The 18,653-nt window shown below is 37.2% G+C and overlaps 1 pseudogene; it reads right to left on the bottom strand.

The window, feature by feature from the left end:
- Positions 1 to 11,135: 11,135 nt before the first annotated feature.
- On the bottom strand, positions 11,136 to 12,386 carry LOC102835251 (annotated as a pseudogene).
- Positions 12,387 to 18,653: the final 6,267 nt, after the last annotated feature.

The following is an 18,653-nucleotide window of genomic DNA, read 5'->3' as shown; positions in this document are numbered from 1 at the left end:
TACAAATTATATAAAGAAAAAGAAACGGCCTATATAGACAACTCTGATTAATTTTCTTGCACCATTTTCATTCCCAGGAGGCATCCAGATGATTTGTATATTTTTAATGCATGTAGATATGTAATAAAATACAAAAGGGCTTCAAAATATTCATGGAAAATTTTCATTATCTTTTAATTTCACCTTTTCCATGAGTTTTTGAAGCCCTCTCATATATTTGTAAGTTTATATATGCTTGTAACCCCCAAAGACAAATAAAGTTTGGATTATAAAGATAGTGATTTGAAAGGCAATAATAATTAAAACTAAAAAAAAGAGAGAAAAGTATTTGATTTATATCAGAACCAAGTTACAATGGAGTCCTCAGACTTGAACTTTGTAATAAATTGGACATTATCTGTATTTAGGGGGCAAAGTCAGCAGGGTTTGATAATGGTTTAGATGTAGGTAGGAGAGAAGAGTCATTCTCATTCATTAGTTCAGGTTTTTATTGACTACTGTGCTAGGCACTAGAGATAAGATGATGAGCAAGAACTTTTCTTATCCTCAAGGTGGTTATAGTCTAGTGGAAGAAATTATAGTGTTGAATCAAACAAAGAGGTGATGGGCTTGGCCTACTGGATAAATGATAGTACCATATTGGATAGATGAAAGACAAAACTAGAGGAGCAAGTAGAAAATCAAGATATGAAACATCAACAACTTAATTATAAGGCAACATATAAGTAATATGCAATATAATATAAACTGTAATGATATAAATTTTGTTGCACTAAAATTAGTATTTAGGACTAAACAATCTCCTAAACCAACCTTCTATAATTCTATAATCATTATTTCTGTAAAACTTAGAAAACAAAGCTTAAAATTAACAGAAAAAAAGTAATACTAGACAATGTTTCATTTTTAGAAGGACTCCTTTAATTTATTAAGTAGGATAATTACTAGGAAGTTTATTTCAAACATAGCACTGCCTCTAACAGATTCAAATTGTGATTTATTTTACTAATTGTTCCACACATAGCTTCATAAATTCAACTTTCCCTTAGTAACGTAGTGGTTACCGGTCAGGCTGCTAACATAAAGATCAGCAGTTCAAAACTACCAGCCATTCTGCGGGAGAAAGATAAGGCTTTCTGCTCCCATAAGTATTAACAGCTTCAGAAACCCTATGCAGGGTTTCCACGAGTTGGAACTGACTCCATGGCACATACCACCACTGCCACTACTAAATATAATTGTTGAGGGAACACAGAGCAAGAAAGTGACCAAAATAAAATGCACTGAACATGACTGAGGATATGGAAAGTGGGAACAAGTTCAAAAACGAAAAAAAAAAAAAATGTACTAGGAAACAAGAGCTTCTATTTGGTCAACAACAAGGGATAAAATGAGATGATCTTGATGTAGCCCTTTGATAGAGGTCTTTGAAGAGTAAATTGAGAAATAAGATTTCATATTAAAGAAGGATTTCTGTAGATTTAGAAAGAAAATGACCCAACTATGATGTTTGAAGAAACATCACAGCAGTTGTATAGAGGATGGAATAGAATTAGGAAGACTGGAATCTGGACACCAATGTTGTGATATCAATACTTGGACAAAATGATCAAGAAGTGACTGGACAGTACAGCAGGAACAGTAACACAGTCTACCCAGGAATATCATCTAGAAAGGGCTAAGAAGGGAGTAACTTGTTCCAGAAGTGTGCTTATACTTGATAAGGGTCCTGGAAAGCCATTTGGAAAATGTCTTATTTGAAAGATGCTCCAGTACAAAGAAGGTATAGCAAAATCCTGTGATGCTGAATTCGTCGTAAGGTACTTCAAAGAGCTGAGCCGTAGGAAGCAACATGCTTGAAGTAGAAGAAAGAACAAGTGATAAATCTTAGATCTGAAAGTATTGTGAGAGTATAAAAGACTTAGTACAATCATCTGGAATGACATCACATTAGTTGCAGTTGTGTTGAAGAATCATCAGAAAACTATGATTATATTATTTACACATAACCACTTATTGCGTCAAGAATCCAGATTACTAACAGAGGAAATGGGAACAAAAACATAAAATATGCCCTACAAATGATAATAAACTTCTATGGCAAAATGCCAAGACACTCAAGTTTATGAGGCTAAGTTAAGCCAAGTTTCCATTTAGTTCAACCATGCTTCTTAAACAAAGATATGGGCATCGGGCACATAGCATTTAAAAAATATGTGTTTGTCAACTTAAGTAGGATGTTGCTGCTCTGTGAAAATTACTGTAATCTGAAAAACACCTTCCTTTTATAAATGTCCGTACTTTCTTAATGATGCAGAAGAAAATGGCGATGATTTATAAAGCATCTACCCGGACTGTATTTAGCTTTCACAGAGTAAAAGAAAATAAACCCATGCTGACATTAGCTATGTTGTTAATACACAAACAAGGCAGAAGTGAAACAGTTCTCTTGGCCTCCATCCAGAGGGATTCTGTGTTGGCCAAATGCATAAAATGCTAACAGATGGCAAGATAAAAATGTTTTAATGTTTTCTAAATACTAATATAATCATGTAAAAATACATGTTGTGCCAATAAGTAAGAAAAATGCTTACTTTACATGAATATTTATATAAATTACAGTTAGTATCCAGAGTGTGACACAGAGCTCTCTTAAAATGGAAGGACTCTCTGTAACTTAATCTATTTAAGATATGTAACAGAAAAATACTCTCTTGTGGCTATGGACAAACACGTAGCATTCACCTTGCTGGGTGTTTGATATTATATCAAAAAGTTTAGATACAGAGACTTATCTCAAAATTATTTAAAGATACAACACAAATATATTACAAAATATAATAATGACAAGCACATGTAGAAGAGTTGTATCAAACTATGTTGGTGGGCTAGAGCAGAGGCTCCTGAATGTCAAGGTTGGGTTGGCCACTTAGTCATGTGGGAAGCATCCTCAAAGCCCAGACAACTTGGCCTTGTCTCAGACTTATTATGTTTGAGGTGGAGACTAGGAAGTTGTATTTTTTTTTAATTTCCAGTTCATTTTTATGTTCAGCCATGTCTGTACATCACAAAAGTAGAAAATAGCCATGGCAAATCAACAAAGACTTATTAGAAAATGTGGGCCTTGAGCAGTAAGTGGTTCATTCACACACTATTCTATCAAGCATTATTTACTGAGAAGCAACTACATGCCAGGTACTTGGAATATAAAGCTAAAAGTAATTTAAATCTTAGGGCAGTGTGATAATTCAAGTGAAAGATGCCAAATGCTCAGGGAGCTCATGAAGGGAACAAGTACATATTAAGCAGGATGTTCAGAAGCATTTCTTGAAAGAAGTTGGACTACTGTTGAAGCTTACAAGACTTTAGAGACAAGAAAGTCAATAGAAGTGCAAATGTGGTGCAATGAATTATTTAATGTCTCTTGTAGCCATCGTCTTTGTAAACTCCCACCAAATGACTTTTTGCTGATGGTTCTGGGTAAGAGAAGGTGGGAAAGATGCTGGTGGAGTCCATGATTTAGTTGTGAGTGATTGTCACCAGGGATAATTATGATTGGTCTCAGAAACAACAAGGGTGGAAATTTACTACCAACAAGGAAGAACCATGGAGTGAAGTGCATCTATGGACCGCATAATCCCTATATATTGAAATTCCTTGGCCCTTGGACACAATTCTGTGACACTAGAGAAGCAGCAGAGGAATGCAGCAGAAGAACCAAGAGTCAGAGCATGAGAAAGAGTGTTGAACTTCCCCAAGGAGCTGATGGCCATAGAAAGAGGCCTTCCTATGGGGATGGCAGAAGACAGGCTGTCCTAACTGGAATAACTGTGCCCTGAATATTTCTGACCCTGAATTGTAACTTGTTAACTGTGAGTTCTGTGCCTGAGTGCCTGAGTTCTGTGGGCCCACTGCAATGAATTATCGAAGCTAGCTGAGTAAAGAGTGTTGTGGGAGGGACAGTTGGTGCCACTTATTGCACAAATGACGAGAAAGCTCAGAGGCAGACATTTTTGAAATTAATAGTTTCCAGATATTTAAACGTTTAAACATACAAGTGATTTAACATTCAGGTGAATCTCCAAAATGGAATGAAATCTACTTTCTTTATAGGGTTATTCCTCTAGTATGTTACTCCTATTTTTGTCTTTTCTATTTGTTGGAAACTGGTGAAGTAAAAAATTCAAGTTTTATCATTTTCAAACTATATGTCCCTGAGAAAACCAGTTACCCTCTCTAAGACTCTATTTCTGCTTGGGTTAAAATTACTTCATAAGGTTTTTATTAGAATATAAGTTCAAACTGCATTCATCACTTTTTCCTCACTACTTCCTATATTCCCTATTTCAACCAATGGCTATATCAGTAACCTAATTGTTCAAACCAGAAACATAATGGCTAATTAAAAGGTAGGAGAGTCAAGTCCACTGAGAGGCATCCTGGATGGAAAGTTTGGTGATATATTTCCAAAAAAAGCAACCACTGAAAACCCTATGGAGCACACAGTTCTACTCTGACAAACATGGGGTTTGAATTGACCAAGTAGCATTTGGATAGATAGCTAGATAAATACATAGACAGATAAACAGATCAGTACATAAAAGTGAAATATTTCAGGGCTCCCAAGGAGTCCTGGTGTGCCGTTGTAGAAAAAATACTGGATTGCTAACCACAAGGTCAATAATTCAAACCCACCAACTGCTCCTTGGAAACCCTATACTGGGTCACTGTGAGTCAAAAACTACTCAATGATACTTCAACAACGAAGAACCCATATGGTGACTTTGTATTATTTAGACAGGATCCCACTTTCCCTAGACAGACACAGTCTATGCCGAAGTGCACCATCAAGTGATCTAGGAGCACATTAGTCTTCACACCCACTCGACTCTTATGTAGTCAGGTTTGTAGAAGACAACAGTTGCAAAACCAAATGAACATTTCCAGTCTTCCTTTGTCTTGGTGACCACATCCTACCACTCTCCAAGTATTTATTCTTGTTTTTTAAATATGTTTTGAGCCTGTACACTTCTCATTATTCCTAAAGCTCACCTATTCTAAATTATTAAATCCCTAACACAAGGAGCTCTGGTAGTGTAGTGGTTACAAATAGGGCTGTGAACCGCAAGGTCAGCAGTTTGAAACTACCAACTGTTCCACAGAAGAAAGATGAGGATTTCTATACAGGGTTGCTATGAGTCAGAACTGACTCCACGGTACATAAACACCACCACCAATACAAGGATGATTTTAAATCTTTTATGGTCTCTGGTCTTACTTCTGTCCTTAACCTACAACACAGCCAGAGTGAAACTTTCCAATTGCAAATGCAATCAGCCATTTAGTCATTTATCTTCCTACTAAAAGTGTGGTCTGTAGGATAAGCACTTGACCACAAGGTCAGTTTGAACCATAAGGTTGGCAATTCAGACTCACCAGCTGCTCCTCAGAGACCCTATACAGAGACACTGTGGGTGAGATCCAACTCGATGGGTGAGCTCCGACTCGATGACACTTAATAGCAACAACAACAAATAGCCCTTGTGGTGCAGGGGTTGTGCACTCAGCTTCTAACTGAAAAGTCTAGGTTTGAAGCCATCAGCTACTCTGTGGGAGAAAGATGTGACAGGGTATACAAAGTCCTTCATACTTAGCTTATTCTCATTACTTCTCCAGGCTCCTGTATCACCACTTGCCGTCTGGTATACTGCTTTCCAGCTTCATGAACATTGCTCTGCTTCCCTGGTTTCTTTGGTCATGCTATTCCTTCTTCCTTCTCTGCACTCTTCAATCTATTAACTCAGTCAACTCTTGCTTATATTCAGCTTAGAAACATCCTCTTCCTCTGATAAAATATGTTGGGTCTCCCCCTTCTATGTCCAATGTCCTTTTGGCACAACCTCCCCCCATTATTTCCAGATTATAGCACTTATCCTATATTGTAATTTCATGTTTAACTGTCTGTTTTCCTGACTAGACAAGAAGTTCAGGATAGACAAGGACCATGGCTGACGTGTTGACTAGTGTCCATTATGTGCCTGATACCAGAAGCTATTCTATATTCCATAAATATTTATTAAATTGGAATAAACTGGACATTAGTAAAGCCATTAGCATCATATCTGCCACATAACAAGTGCTTACAAGATTGGCAGCATAAGACTTCTTTCTTGGTTCTTTTACTTTTCAGTTACCATATCAATGGAAATTACTAAAAGATAGGAAAATATGAAATAGATATCTACAAATTTCTAAAGAACAAAGATTTTTTGTTTTGTTTTGTTTTCTGAACATCTTTATATCCCTCATGTTAAAGTGGAGAGTCGGTGAAAAAAAAGAAGGCCTTCAGCAAGATGGATTAGTAATGATTGTAACAAAAGACTCACATATAGTGAAAAGAGAACTCACTGATTGCAACAAAAATTTTTGCAATGACATTATATAAGGGACTATTCTATAAAATTTAAAGAACACTGAAATACCTCAACAAGAAGAAGATAAATAATCCAATTAAAAAATGGGCAGAGGACATGAACAGACACTTCACTAAAGAAGACATTCAGGCAGCCAATGAATATGTGATGACATGTTCAAGATCATTCACCATTAGAAAGATGCACATCAAAACAACAACAAGACATCATGTTAACCCAACATTGATAACAAAGTTCAAAAAACAGAAAGCAACAAATGCAACCACTGTGGAAAATAGTAGGGTGTTTCCTCAAAAACTCGGAAAGAGAAATACCATATGACCCAACAATCCTTCTACTTGACATGCACCGTCAAGGAATAAAAGCTGTGACACTCATGTTCATTGCAACACTATTCACAAGAGCTAAAAGTGGAGAAAGTCTAAATGCCCATCAACAAAAGAATAGTTAAACCAACTTTGAGACATACACACAATGTGATATAATGCAATGTTGAAGAATAATGGTGAATCTGTGAAATACCTCATCATATGGATGAACCTGGAGGACATTATGATGAATGAAATCAGTCAATCACAAAAGAACAAATATTGTATGAGACCATTGTTGTAAAAAAGTTAGGAAGAGGTTTTCTTGCTATAAGAAACATTTTATGATAGTTACCATAAAACGTTTTAGGATAGTTATGAAATGGAAGGGAAAACTAATTACTGGGTAGAAGATGAACATATGCTAATTTGGGTGATGGGGAAGGCAATATATGGGCGGGAGGTTGGCACAGGAAGATGAAAGTAATGAAAGACAGAGAGAGGAGTGCAATAGTTAATGTGAATAGAGGTAAATGCTGTTTACTGATGGTACATGGAATGGATTGCAATCATTGTAACGACAAGAAGTGTATGATTTGTTGAATGTGGAACTGATGATCTGTTCTGTAATCCTTTACTCAATTCACAAGATATGTTATTTTTAAAAAAGACTCAAATATAGTAATGATTGTGAAGAAGGTGAAGCATCAGGCAGTATGTCATTCTATGGTACACAGGGTCACTATGTGTCAGAACTCACTTGCTGGCACTTAACCACAAGAACATATCCCTCATTCCTAGCTTAGGATCAGGTATTCAACTTATTAACTGGATTGGTTAAAAAAAAAAAAAAAGTGATTCTTAAATAGGATTAAAAATAAATAAATAAAAGTTATTGTTTAACATTGATATTGTTGGAAGCATTAGACTTTAACAGTGAAAACATCTTTTTATCAGCACCACTGTCATGTACCTATGCTTTGAATAAAACTATATTAAATATATATGGCCCTGAAGTTAGAAGAATAGCTATATCCTATTCACTTCACAGGGCTCAATGTGTGACGTTTCCATTATTCCAGGTACTGGTAACCATGGGTAACAAGAGTAGAGACAAAATATTCCTAAGGACGTAGAATTAGCTCTGGTTTTTGCTAAATAAAAAAGATGTTAATGTAGGAAGCAATCAACATGACATTTATATTTTCACATTAGTCTCAGTTCTATTTTCTTACTTTATCTGTCAATTAATAAGAATAGCTACCACTTATTGACTGTTTACTATGTGCCAGGTACAGTCCAAGGATTATCACATAAATTCTCAAAACAACCCTTGAGAAAACTTTCTCATTATCAGATAAGGAAATCAAGATACAAAAAGGTGATTTAACTTTCTCAAGTTTCAGAGTTAATTAGGCTGGGTTCTCCAGGAAGTCATCTCTGAGATGGAGTTTAGTGTGTAGAATGTTATTAAAGTGAACCTTTGAGATCAATACCTGTGGAAGAAAGGAGAAGGAAACAAATTGGGTTGAGAGCTGAGCTGCAAGCTTGACTATAGCTTTATACATCCTTTTGGGAAGAACTAGAGTTAAAAGAGACCATCAGAGATGTCCTATATTGGGTAAAAAATGGACCTTCACAACCCTTTCTCAATCAGAAGGGGCAAAACATATGCACAGAAATTGAATTAATCCCTGGTGTGGCAGAGAACTGAAAGTCTTGCATAAGAAATCAGGACAATACACCACAGTGTCTACCACAGTTTGCCCTTTGTGATATTTGAATTTTCTTCATGTACATGCAGAGTACAACATCTGTAGAATCTAATTGCCTGTCTTCATGCAAGAAACTTAGAAGGGGAGGGTAAATATGCAACTGGTCTTTGGATTAATACTCAGTCTTCATCTTCTATCATCTATTCCAGATTCCTTTCACTCTCAGCACCTCTGCTTGTCTCAATGGCTTAACTAGTAACCTGAATCAAACCTCATTCCTGAAGGATCTGAGCTTCTGGTCAGAACATCCCTCACAAAGTGGGGCCACAATTGGTAAAGGGAGTACCAAGAGGCAACTCATGAATCACTAAATGTCAAACATAATCTCCCCTTTCTTTATTTTTTAACTGCAACTCTAAATTATCCTTATAATCAAGGTCAACTATCCTTGACAAGACTGTGACTTCATTCCTTCAATACTGGTCCTTATAAACAAAGACCTTGAATCACCCTGGTGCTAGCCACAGTTCCGTTCAGTGAGACCCTTTATGAGTCTCCTGGTGAAAGGAAACTCTAAACCTGAAATGGGAACACTAAACCTGCAGATCACAGAATTGTAGAGATTGTTGTTAAGTGCTGTCAAGTGAGTTCTGACTCATAGCGACCCTGTATAGGGTTTCTGAGAAGTGGCTGGTGTGCTTGAACTGCTGACCTTATGGTTCAAACCCACCTTGCAGTCCAGCACATTAACCCACAGCACCATACCAGGACTCCAATCCCCATACCAGGACTCCAATCCTGTAGAGACAGGAAATACAAATTTCCTAAGTGGATCACAGGAAATGGTCATAAACAGGGCCACTCCTACTTCTATCCCTTATTGCTCTGAATCCAATTCCGTATATATTCTGTTGGCTCCAGCTCATGTAGGCTAGTTAGGTCACACAGCACTCTCCTTCCGAACTAAACCCATGACTTCCCAGAAGGTTCATGCAGTTCAGTACCCTAATTGTATTCATAGTAGTGGTATGAGTAGGGGTAGATCCTAAGAAGCACATATTGCCTTGAAAGGCTTCTTCTCCTGCACTGTTTTTAAGCCAAGGGGAGTTGGGTGCTAGCCCTTAATATCTCGAGAGAGCTTGCTTAGATGGTTCAGGAAAAGCTGAGGAGTTAAGATTTTCTGTGACCACTACCCAAATGTTCTCATTGTATGTGTTGGGATTCTATTCTTTACTCACAGACTTTCTTTGACTGGGAGCTTAACTTCCTTTGGAGCTCAGCAACTCTGATGACTATGTCCTGAGTTTCAGCTTTTACTCACCTACATCTGCAGGAAATGAGTCTTTTTGTAGGCTGCAAGGGAGTCCTTGAATGGTGTAAACAGTAAATTCTTAGGCTGCTAACTGAAAGGCTGAGGTTGGAATCTATCCAGAGGCACCTCTAAAGAAAAGCTTGGTGATCTCATTAAAAACTAGCCATTGAAACACTGTAAACACAGTTTTATTCCAACACGCAGGGGGCCAACATGAGTTGGAATCAGCTTGATGGCAACTGGTTTTACGTGCTATAAAGGAGACTTGGTAGCATAGTGGTTATGAATCGGGCTGCAAACTTTAAGGTCAGCAATACAAAACTACCAGCTGTTCCGAGGGAGAAAGATGAAGCTTTCTGCTCCCATAAAGATTTACAGCCTCGGAAACCCTGTACAGGGTGGGTTGCTATGAGTAGGAATCAACTCCATGGTACATAACCAACCAACCAAATTGACTTTAAATCAGCTATGAGTTGCATTTAAGTCTTTCGTTATCTTTTTTCCTAAAGTGCCATGAGTATGAAAAAATAATTGCCCGATTTAATTATATAACTACTTTCCCCCCATATTTCTCAAATGTTTCAAACATTTAATTCATTTCCTTCTACCAGCTTACCAATCCTATTTACCACCCATGAAGGCTCTAACTACTAGACTTTAACTACATTTTATGCCCAGGACCATCTGTGCTCAACCTACCACCAGTAAAGGGGTTGACATTTCTAACCAAATGGCAAGGTGATCTTGTTCCATCATCTACTTTTTCAGACCATTTAAAGCACCAACTGTTGTAGATTGAGTTCTCTGAAAAAACAGACTTTGGTATGGGGTTTATTATGCAAAATGTATTTTAAAGAGTACTTTAGGATCATTATCTGTGAAAGATTTAGTAACAGACTTCAATGACTGCAGAGGGAGCACTAGAGCAAAAACAGCACATCAGAGTCCTTCTGTATTGGGTGAAACTAGCCTGAGCCTTTCAACCACTATCTCAGTCATTAATGGATATGGGCATCTATGGAAAGAGTGTGAACTTGGACAAGGGGATTGTAATACTGGTTGAAAGAAGTTTTATACATAATTTGAATGTTATTTATTTGTGATATCCATGTCCTCCTTATCATAGATAATTTTGAATTTACTAAAACAACATCATTTAAAATGATTACACAATAGAACTTTACAGCCAAGAAACAAAATGTCCTGACTTTATTTTCTGAAAACTTAAAAAAAAAAAAAAAGACAAAAATTTTTATTCCACTAAAGATTAACCCTTTGCTGATGTTCAAATTTTAAGTATGTGTTTGTCCCTGTCTCATAGGAGAAAGCATTCAAAATTGCTTTTGTAGAAGTTTCTTCTAGATTTTTACTTTTGTAGTAGTAAGTGGTTCAAAAAGCTGCTTTATTTGAACATGGAGTTTAGATGTATCTTCACTAGTGATGGGAATGCTTCCATTTTGTTCCTGAGCTGTCAGATCTCATTCACTGTCAGACAGTGTACACAGGAGAGTGTCATTTTCATAGACTGGAAAATAATACTGCAAGTGATCACATATCTGTCTTTCAGGAAACCAAAAGTGAAATGTGTTTGGTTTCAATCATGTGAGTTCTTAAATTGCTTTGGACTTAACTTTCACATGGCTGTCTTAATATCTATACCAGTGAACTTCCCTCTGAATAAAGCTGACCAGTTTCACTTACTGATAGAAATTTAATCCAAATTCTGACTTTACTCTGAGGAGATCACATTTATGTGAATCCTTCATGTGGACATAAAGCAGCTCAATTGTTTCTGCTTGTTTTTCACCAAATATACAGAAGCAGAGACAGGGTGTTCCTCCCAATCAGACCAGTCATCTTCTGGATAGTAGAGCAACTTCCAGTCACCTTCCAATTGAGTTTCTTCCCAAGACTTTCCAAGTTCCAAATAACTGATGACATCAATTTAGTCATATTCTCTGTTCTTGGGTTTAATCTTATGAGGTTGTTTTTTTTCTCACATGATCTTTGTATATTTTTGTTTGTCAAGGTCTTCTCAAGCACTGCAAGTTGTCAAGCTTTTTCTGTAATGTACATAAAAAGTCACTGCAGTTTACAATGTCGTCTGGCAATCCAATGTTGAAAGGATATTGTTTGACCATGTTGTTCAAAAGAACAGATCTGTTACTAAATCATCCCACATTCCAAAACATACAAATACTATAAAAATTGGTAGTATCTTTTTCTTGCTATTGTTGTTCCAGATTTCTTTCAATCTCTACCTTTTCTCTAAGAAGTCTGTCTTTGAGCAAAATGTCACATAACAAGAATAACTGTCTTTTTCTTCAAGTTGACCTGTGGAATTGATTCTATCACACAATAAAAATCTGTGATGAGCTACTCAGTGAACTTTTTCCTCCAATATAAAATGCACCTTTGGAAATCAGCAAACAACATGACATCAACTATGACAATATTATGCTCAATAATCATGTGCTCCAGAAGTTTGTCTTATTCAGCCACAGAAAACTGTCTTCAAAAAAAATACAAAGGCAGTTGGAGAACCTTCTAAAATGGTGGTGCCCACTGAACTTTTGGGCAAGGAAAATGGCTCTACTATACATACAACACTTACCATTGAAGAATGGGACTGTCTAACTCATCTTTGGATCTCAGATACCACCGAACACACACACAGTTCTTCTTAGAAGTCATTCAACACATTTATTTGCTGATTCACATATTCAATTCAACTAATTCCAGTCTCTATTATTCTTAGGGGAGTCCTGGTGTGGCACTGTGGGCTAATGCACTGGACTGCAAGGTCGGTTAGAATCGCAAGGTTGGCAGTTCAAGCTCACCAGCCACTGTTTGGAAACCCTATTCAGGGTCATTATGAGTTAGAATTGATTGGACATCACTTAACAAAAACAATTATTCTTAAAGTGTGACAGGAAGCTCTGAGAGAACATTTTACTGCTGTGCCCTATTAAACTGCATGTCATTTTCCCATTAGTTAAGTCCTAGTTATAATAGTGAATCAGTATTACTTCAAACATATTAAAATTATATATTTTTAATCGAATGCAAGGATCACTACCAAAAAGCTAAGGAAGTGTATGACTTTCATTCAATAATTATTGTGAATCTGCTATAGATAAGAGTTACTGTGACTAATCTCCCTGACTTCACAGAGGGTAAAAGTCACTGAAGTAAGTAAAATAGACCTGCTATTGTTAAGAAATCCTGGTGATACAATGGTTAAATGCTCAACTGCTGAACAAACGGTAGACAGCAACTCTGCGGAAAAAAGATGTGGCAATCGGCTTCCATAAAGATTTACTGCCTTATGTGCTGTGGGTTAATGTGGTTACTGAAAAGTCGCTTTGAACTCCAAGGTCAGTGGTTCAAGCTCACCAGCTGCTCCTCGGAAACCGTATACATGGTCGCTATGGGTTGGAACTGACTCAACAGCACTTAACAATAACAACAACAAGCAGCTAGTAAAGGCAGTGCAGTAGGAAAAGCACTGGACTTCTAACCACATAGTCAGTGGTTCAAACCCCCCACTCACTCTGCAGGAGAAAGATGATGCTGGTTGCTTGAGTAAATTATATAAACCACTCAAGAAAAAACTCAATAGATTAATAGCAAACCAACCAACCAACAACAACAACAAAAAAAAAAATCAACCAGATGAATATATAACTAGCATGCTAATAAATTAAGATAATAAAATATCCTGAAATAAAGTTAAAATATGTAAATATTTAAAATGATGAAAGAGATCAACTAAGATATAAAAACCCCAAAGGAAAAATGGAACAGTATATGAGAAGGGTGGTAGTGAAATAAGTGGGTTAGCAAAACAAAAACCGAATTCAACTTTCAGAAATAAAATCTTAATGGATATACTATGCAACAGATGAGAAACTGCTGTAGAGATTATCAGTTACCTAGAAGTTTGAGATCAGAAACTACTCATTATGCAACATAGAGAGATAAAGTCATTTGGGAAAATATGAAAGAGTATTTTATAGTCATGTAGAAGGGAGTAAAAATGTCCATCATTCTCCTAGCAAAGATTCTAGAAGGAAGGAAGAGAGTGAATGGTTGGAAGGTAATATACAAATAACAGCTGAACATTTTCTAGAACTGAGGAGTACTCAGTTTGCTATGAATGTCTATAAATTAAAAATTAATAGAACAGATAGACTTTTGTGGTGAAATTATAAGACTTTAAAGTAAAAAAGAAAATATTTTTTTAAATTCCTCTGCAAAATGACAGATTTTTAAGAAAAGAAACAGCAGAATACACTAATAGTCAACTTCTCAATGAAATAACAATTTTAAATGCTAATGGAAATGTTAGCCTAACATTTTATACCCAGACAGACCATTAAATTGTAACAGCAAAATAAAAGAATTGTCAGAAAGATGACAAGTGAGAAAACCTGCAGCTCCCTGACTCTCAAAGGACTGCTATACAAAGTTGAAATCAGAAGGAAAATGATCATTAATAACAATGTTGAGCAAAAATCACATAAGGATGCTATAAACAAACTGAAACTTACTTAAATAAATAGATAATTTTTAAATGACGGTGGGAAGACACTGAAATCAAGTTAAATTTAAAATACTAATTTAAACTAATCTGTATGCTGAGCAAATAATCTGAAAAAAGGAATGTGGCCTCAGGATTGGAAGAAGACTCACTAACAACCTGCAATATGAAGATGATACAACCTTGCTTGCTGAAAGTGAAGAGGTCTTAAAATACTTTTACAACCTTCATCATGTATTGCACCTCAATGTAAAGAAAACAAAACTCCTCACCACTAAACCAACAAAAAACAACATGATAAACAAGAAAGATTGAAGTTGTCAAAGACTTCATTTTGCTTGAATCCACAATGAACACTCATGCAAGCAGCAGTCAAGAAATAAAATAACGTATTGCATTTAGTAAATCTGCTACATAAGAGCTCTTTAAAGTGCTCAAGAACAAAGATGTCAGTTTGAGGAGGTGCGTCTGACATAAGCCAGAGTTTGTATTTTCAACAGACTTATATGTATGCGAAAGTTAAATAATGAATAAGGAAGACCATCAAAGAATTGATGCATTTGAGTTATGGTGTTGGAAAATACTGAAGTATTTTCATGGACTACCAGAAGTACAAACAAATCTAAGTTGGAAGAAGTGTAATCAGAATGCTCCTTAGAAACCAGGATGGTGAGATTCTGTCTCTCCCATTTCAGATATGTTATCAGGAGGGACCTGTACCTGGAGACAGGCATCATGCTTTGTAAAGTGGAGGGTCTACCAACTCAATGGCATCTAAAAACAACAACAAATGGAGGGCCAATGGAAAAGAGGAAGACCCCCAGTCAGATAGATTGTCACAGTGGCAGCAGCAATGAGTTCAAGTGTAAAAATTATTGTGAGGATGGTGCAGGACAGGCAGAGTTTCATTCTGCTGTGCATAAGGTCTCTATGAGTTGGAACCTTCTTGATATCACCAGCCAACATCAAAAGAATGTCTGTAGTTGGAACAGGGGAAAGAGTTGTGATAAAGCATTCTAAAATCTTTGAATTATTCAAGAGGATAGCCATATTAAATAACTTTCAAAATGTAGAAATATAGCATAGTTCCTAAATGAACAGAAATATAAATACTACTTTTAAACTAGTAAAGTTAAAAACAAAACAACTAAAGTAGAGGATACTTTTAGTGACATTATAATAGAACATTTATACATTAATATGACATTATAATAACACATGTGTAAAACAGCATAAGAACCCACCCCCTCTGCATACAGGGTTGACAGGGATGGACAATTTAGACACTGGCTACCCAAAGTGGGGGGTGGGGGGGGCGGGAGCACAAAGGCAAGAAGTGATTGGCCTACACGTTTTCAAGAGGGATCCTAGTTTCAGAAGGTTTGGGGGAAGGTAGCCTCTCTAATGAGTGGTTTCCAACCTGTCTAGATGGGATTGGTGAAAGTACATGGGGATAAGACTCTCATGGTTCAATAGTGAATACTTGCTATCAGGACTGATTGCAAATGTAAAGGTAGATGTTTTGTAACAAGTGGAAGGGAGTGGTTGATCTTGCAGTACAGGAGCAGAGGACCCTGGGACGTTCAAGTGAGAAGAGTGGAGTGTGGGACCCTATCCAGAAAAGCAGCAATGCCAGAGATGGAGGCAAAGACAATGACATGGAGAGACAGAGCAACTAGGAACTCTAAACTGAAGGAGGGAGAGGGGCTGTGTGCTGGTGGCCAGGGGACTAGAGTGCAGGGTATACCCTTTGGTTGTCTGAATGGTTATATATTTCTGAGTGCTTCAGTGTACATTAAAACACACACACACACAAGAAAAGAAAAAAAAAAAAAAAAACAAGAGCAATTTTAAGCAAATATTGTTGAATAATAATGCATGGAGGGGATTGTAATCATTGCAATGAAACGAAATACCACAGGATGAATGTAAAGCTGATGCTCTCCCATGTAAACTATCACTCAATTCACAATGAAAACTTATTAAAAAAGAAAGAGATCAAATGATAAATTGAATTAGGCAAACTAGCTGTAAAGAATCCCTTTAACATTTTAAAAAGCAAAGATGTGATACTGATGACTAAGATGAGCCTGGCCCAAGCCATTGTTTCTTCAATTGGCTCATGTGCACACAACCATAGAAGAATTGGTGCATTTGATCTGTGGTGTTGGTGGACACTATTGATATACTGTGAATTGCTAGAAGAATGAACAAATCAGTCTTGGATCTAACTGCTCCTTAGAATTGAAGATGATGAGGCTTCTGTTCATTTACTTTGGATATATCAAGACCAACCTCTAGAAGAAGACATCTGTTTGGTAAAGTAGAGGGTCTGTAAAAACAAAGGAAGCCTGCGATAAGACAGACTGACACAATGGCCACACCAGGTATTCAGACATACCAAGGATCATGAAGATGATGCTGGACTGGACAACATTTTCTCCTGTTGTACATCAGGTCACCATGACTCAGAAGTGACTAAGCAACTAACAAAAACAATAGCAACATATTCTGACACGCGGACTCATGCAATCTTCACAACCACATTATAAGGCAGGTACTATTATTAACCCATTTAACATGTAGAGGTAAACTGAAGCTTTTCCAGCTAGGAAACTAGCCAAAGTCACACTGCTAGTAAGTGGAGGAGCCAAGATTCCAACACAAGCAGTCAGCACCAAAGCCATCTGAACCCTCTGCTAATGTGGTCCCTGCCAATAAGAATTTACAGTTTGATCCAAAATACTTACTGATCTCCAGGTACATAACAGTTGCTCAGAAAATGCCTGTAGCATGAATCGATGACTGACAGTGTAGGCTGATCAGAGATGCGTGAGGCAGAAGGGAAAGCTTCCCTTAGAAGGAAGCATTGGAGCTGGGTCATGAGGGATGAGCAGGAGTTCACCAGGCAAATCATCAAGCATCTAAGCCAAGACGCCCATATCCAGATTCTCTGTTGTTTCAGTGACCAAACTGATTCTATAATGATCAGAGATTGACAGAGGGTGAATCTCAGTGGCATGAGGTCCCATCCATACCTCACAAAGGTCTGTTATGAAGAACTTTCCGTCTACTTCCACCACCAGGTCTAAGAACAAGTTCTGCACACTGAATCTTATTTAAATGTACCTGCGACCTCAGAAGGTAGGGAAGGCCCTAAGGTTAAAATCGGAGACAGGAAGCATAAACCAAAGCGATACAGCATCATATACTGGCCAAGCACAAGCACGTTGGAGCAGATTTACTTGGATTAAAAATTCCAGCTCCTCATTTACTGGTTGTGTGCTATTAGGTGAGTTATTTTGCTTCTTTATGCCTATTTTTTTACCTGTAAAATGAAGATAATAGCAGTGCCTCCCACATAGAATCACTGTGATAATGAAATAAGTTGCTAGATGCAAAGAGTTTACAAAATGCCATGGATGTCCGATCAATTTACATATACCCCTATTGACCTAGAGTATGGTGAGAGATAATTGACCTGAAGTACAGTGAGTTCTGGGGACTCCTGAGCCCATGGACAAGGACATAGCCACAGAGGGCTAGAGCTGAGAGTGAAGCATCTGGTTGATATGAAGTGAGGGGCTATGCACAAGGGAACCCAAACTTGCAGATAATGCCCATTGGACCTAGCTTCAATGGCTGGATGTTCAGAAGCCAACTAGAGGAAGAAGAAAAATAAATAAATAAATAAATAAATAAATAAATAAATAAATAAATAAATAAATAAATAAATTTTATATATATAAAGAAAACGAGTGTAAATCGTTACAATTTGATTAACTTGACCTATACTTACAGATGTTGTTGTTGTTGTTAAGTGCCGTCGAGTCGGTTCCGACCCATAGCGACCCTGTACAGGGTTTCCGAGGGTGTAAATCTTTACGGGAGTAGAAAGCCTCATCTTTCTCCCGCGGAGCGGCTGGTAGTTTCGAACCACTGACCTTAAGGTTCGCAGCCCGATTCGTAACCACTACGCTACCAGAGCTCCTTATACTTACAGATGTAGTAGCTTAAAATATCAACCCAAAGGGAATGAATCTTTACAGTAAGGATCATTCTCATCCTTCTGTACACAATGTTGATAGGGATAGGCAACTTAGACATTGGATACCTAAAATGGGGAGGAGTCTGTAAAGGCACCAAATGACTGGCTTACAAATTTTCAAAAAGTAGTTTGGATTCAGAGTGGGGCGGGGGGAGGTAAAATCCCCACTGAGTGGTTTTCATCCTGTCTAGACAGGTCTGGTGAAAGGAGATGGGGATAAGACTGATTCAACAGTGAGTAATAGTTACCAGGACTAATTGTGATTGTTGCAACTGTAAAGGTAGAAGTTTGGT

This window comes from Chrysochloris asiatica, unplaced genomic scaffold, assembly GCF_000296735.1.
Source record: "Chrysochloris asiatica unplaced genomic scaffold, ChrAsi1.0 scaffold00008, whole genome shotgun sequence".
Classification (NCBI taxonomy): domain Eukaryota; kingdom Metazoa; phylum Chordata; class Mammalia; order Afrosoricida; family Chrysochloridae; genus Chrysochloris; species Chrysochloris asiatica.
Note: the sequence above shows the minus strand (reverse complement) of the source record. Positions and strands in the feature narration are given on the sequence as shown.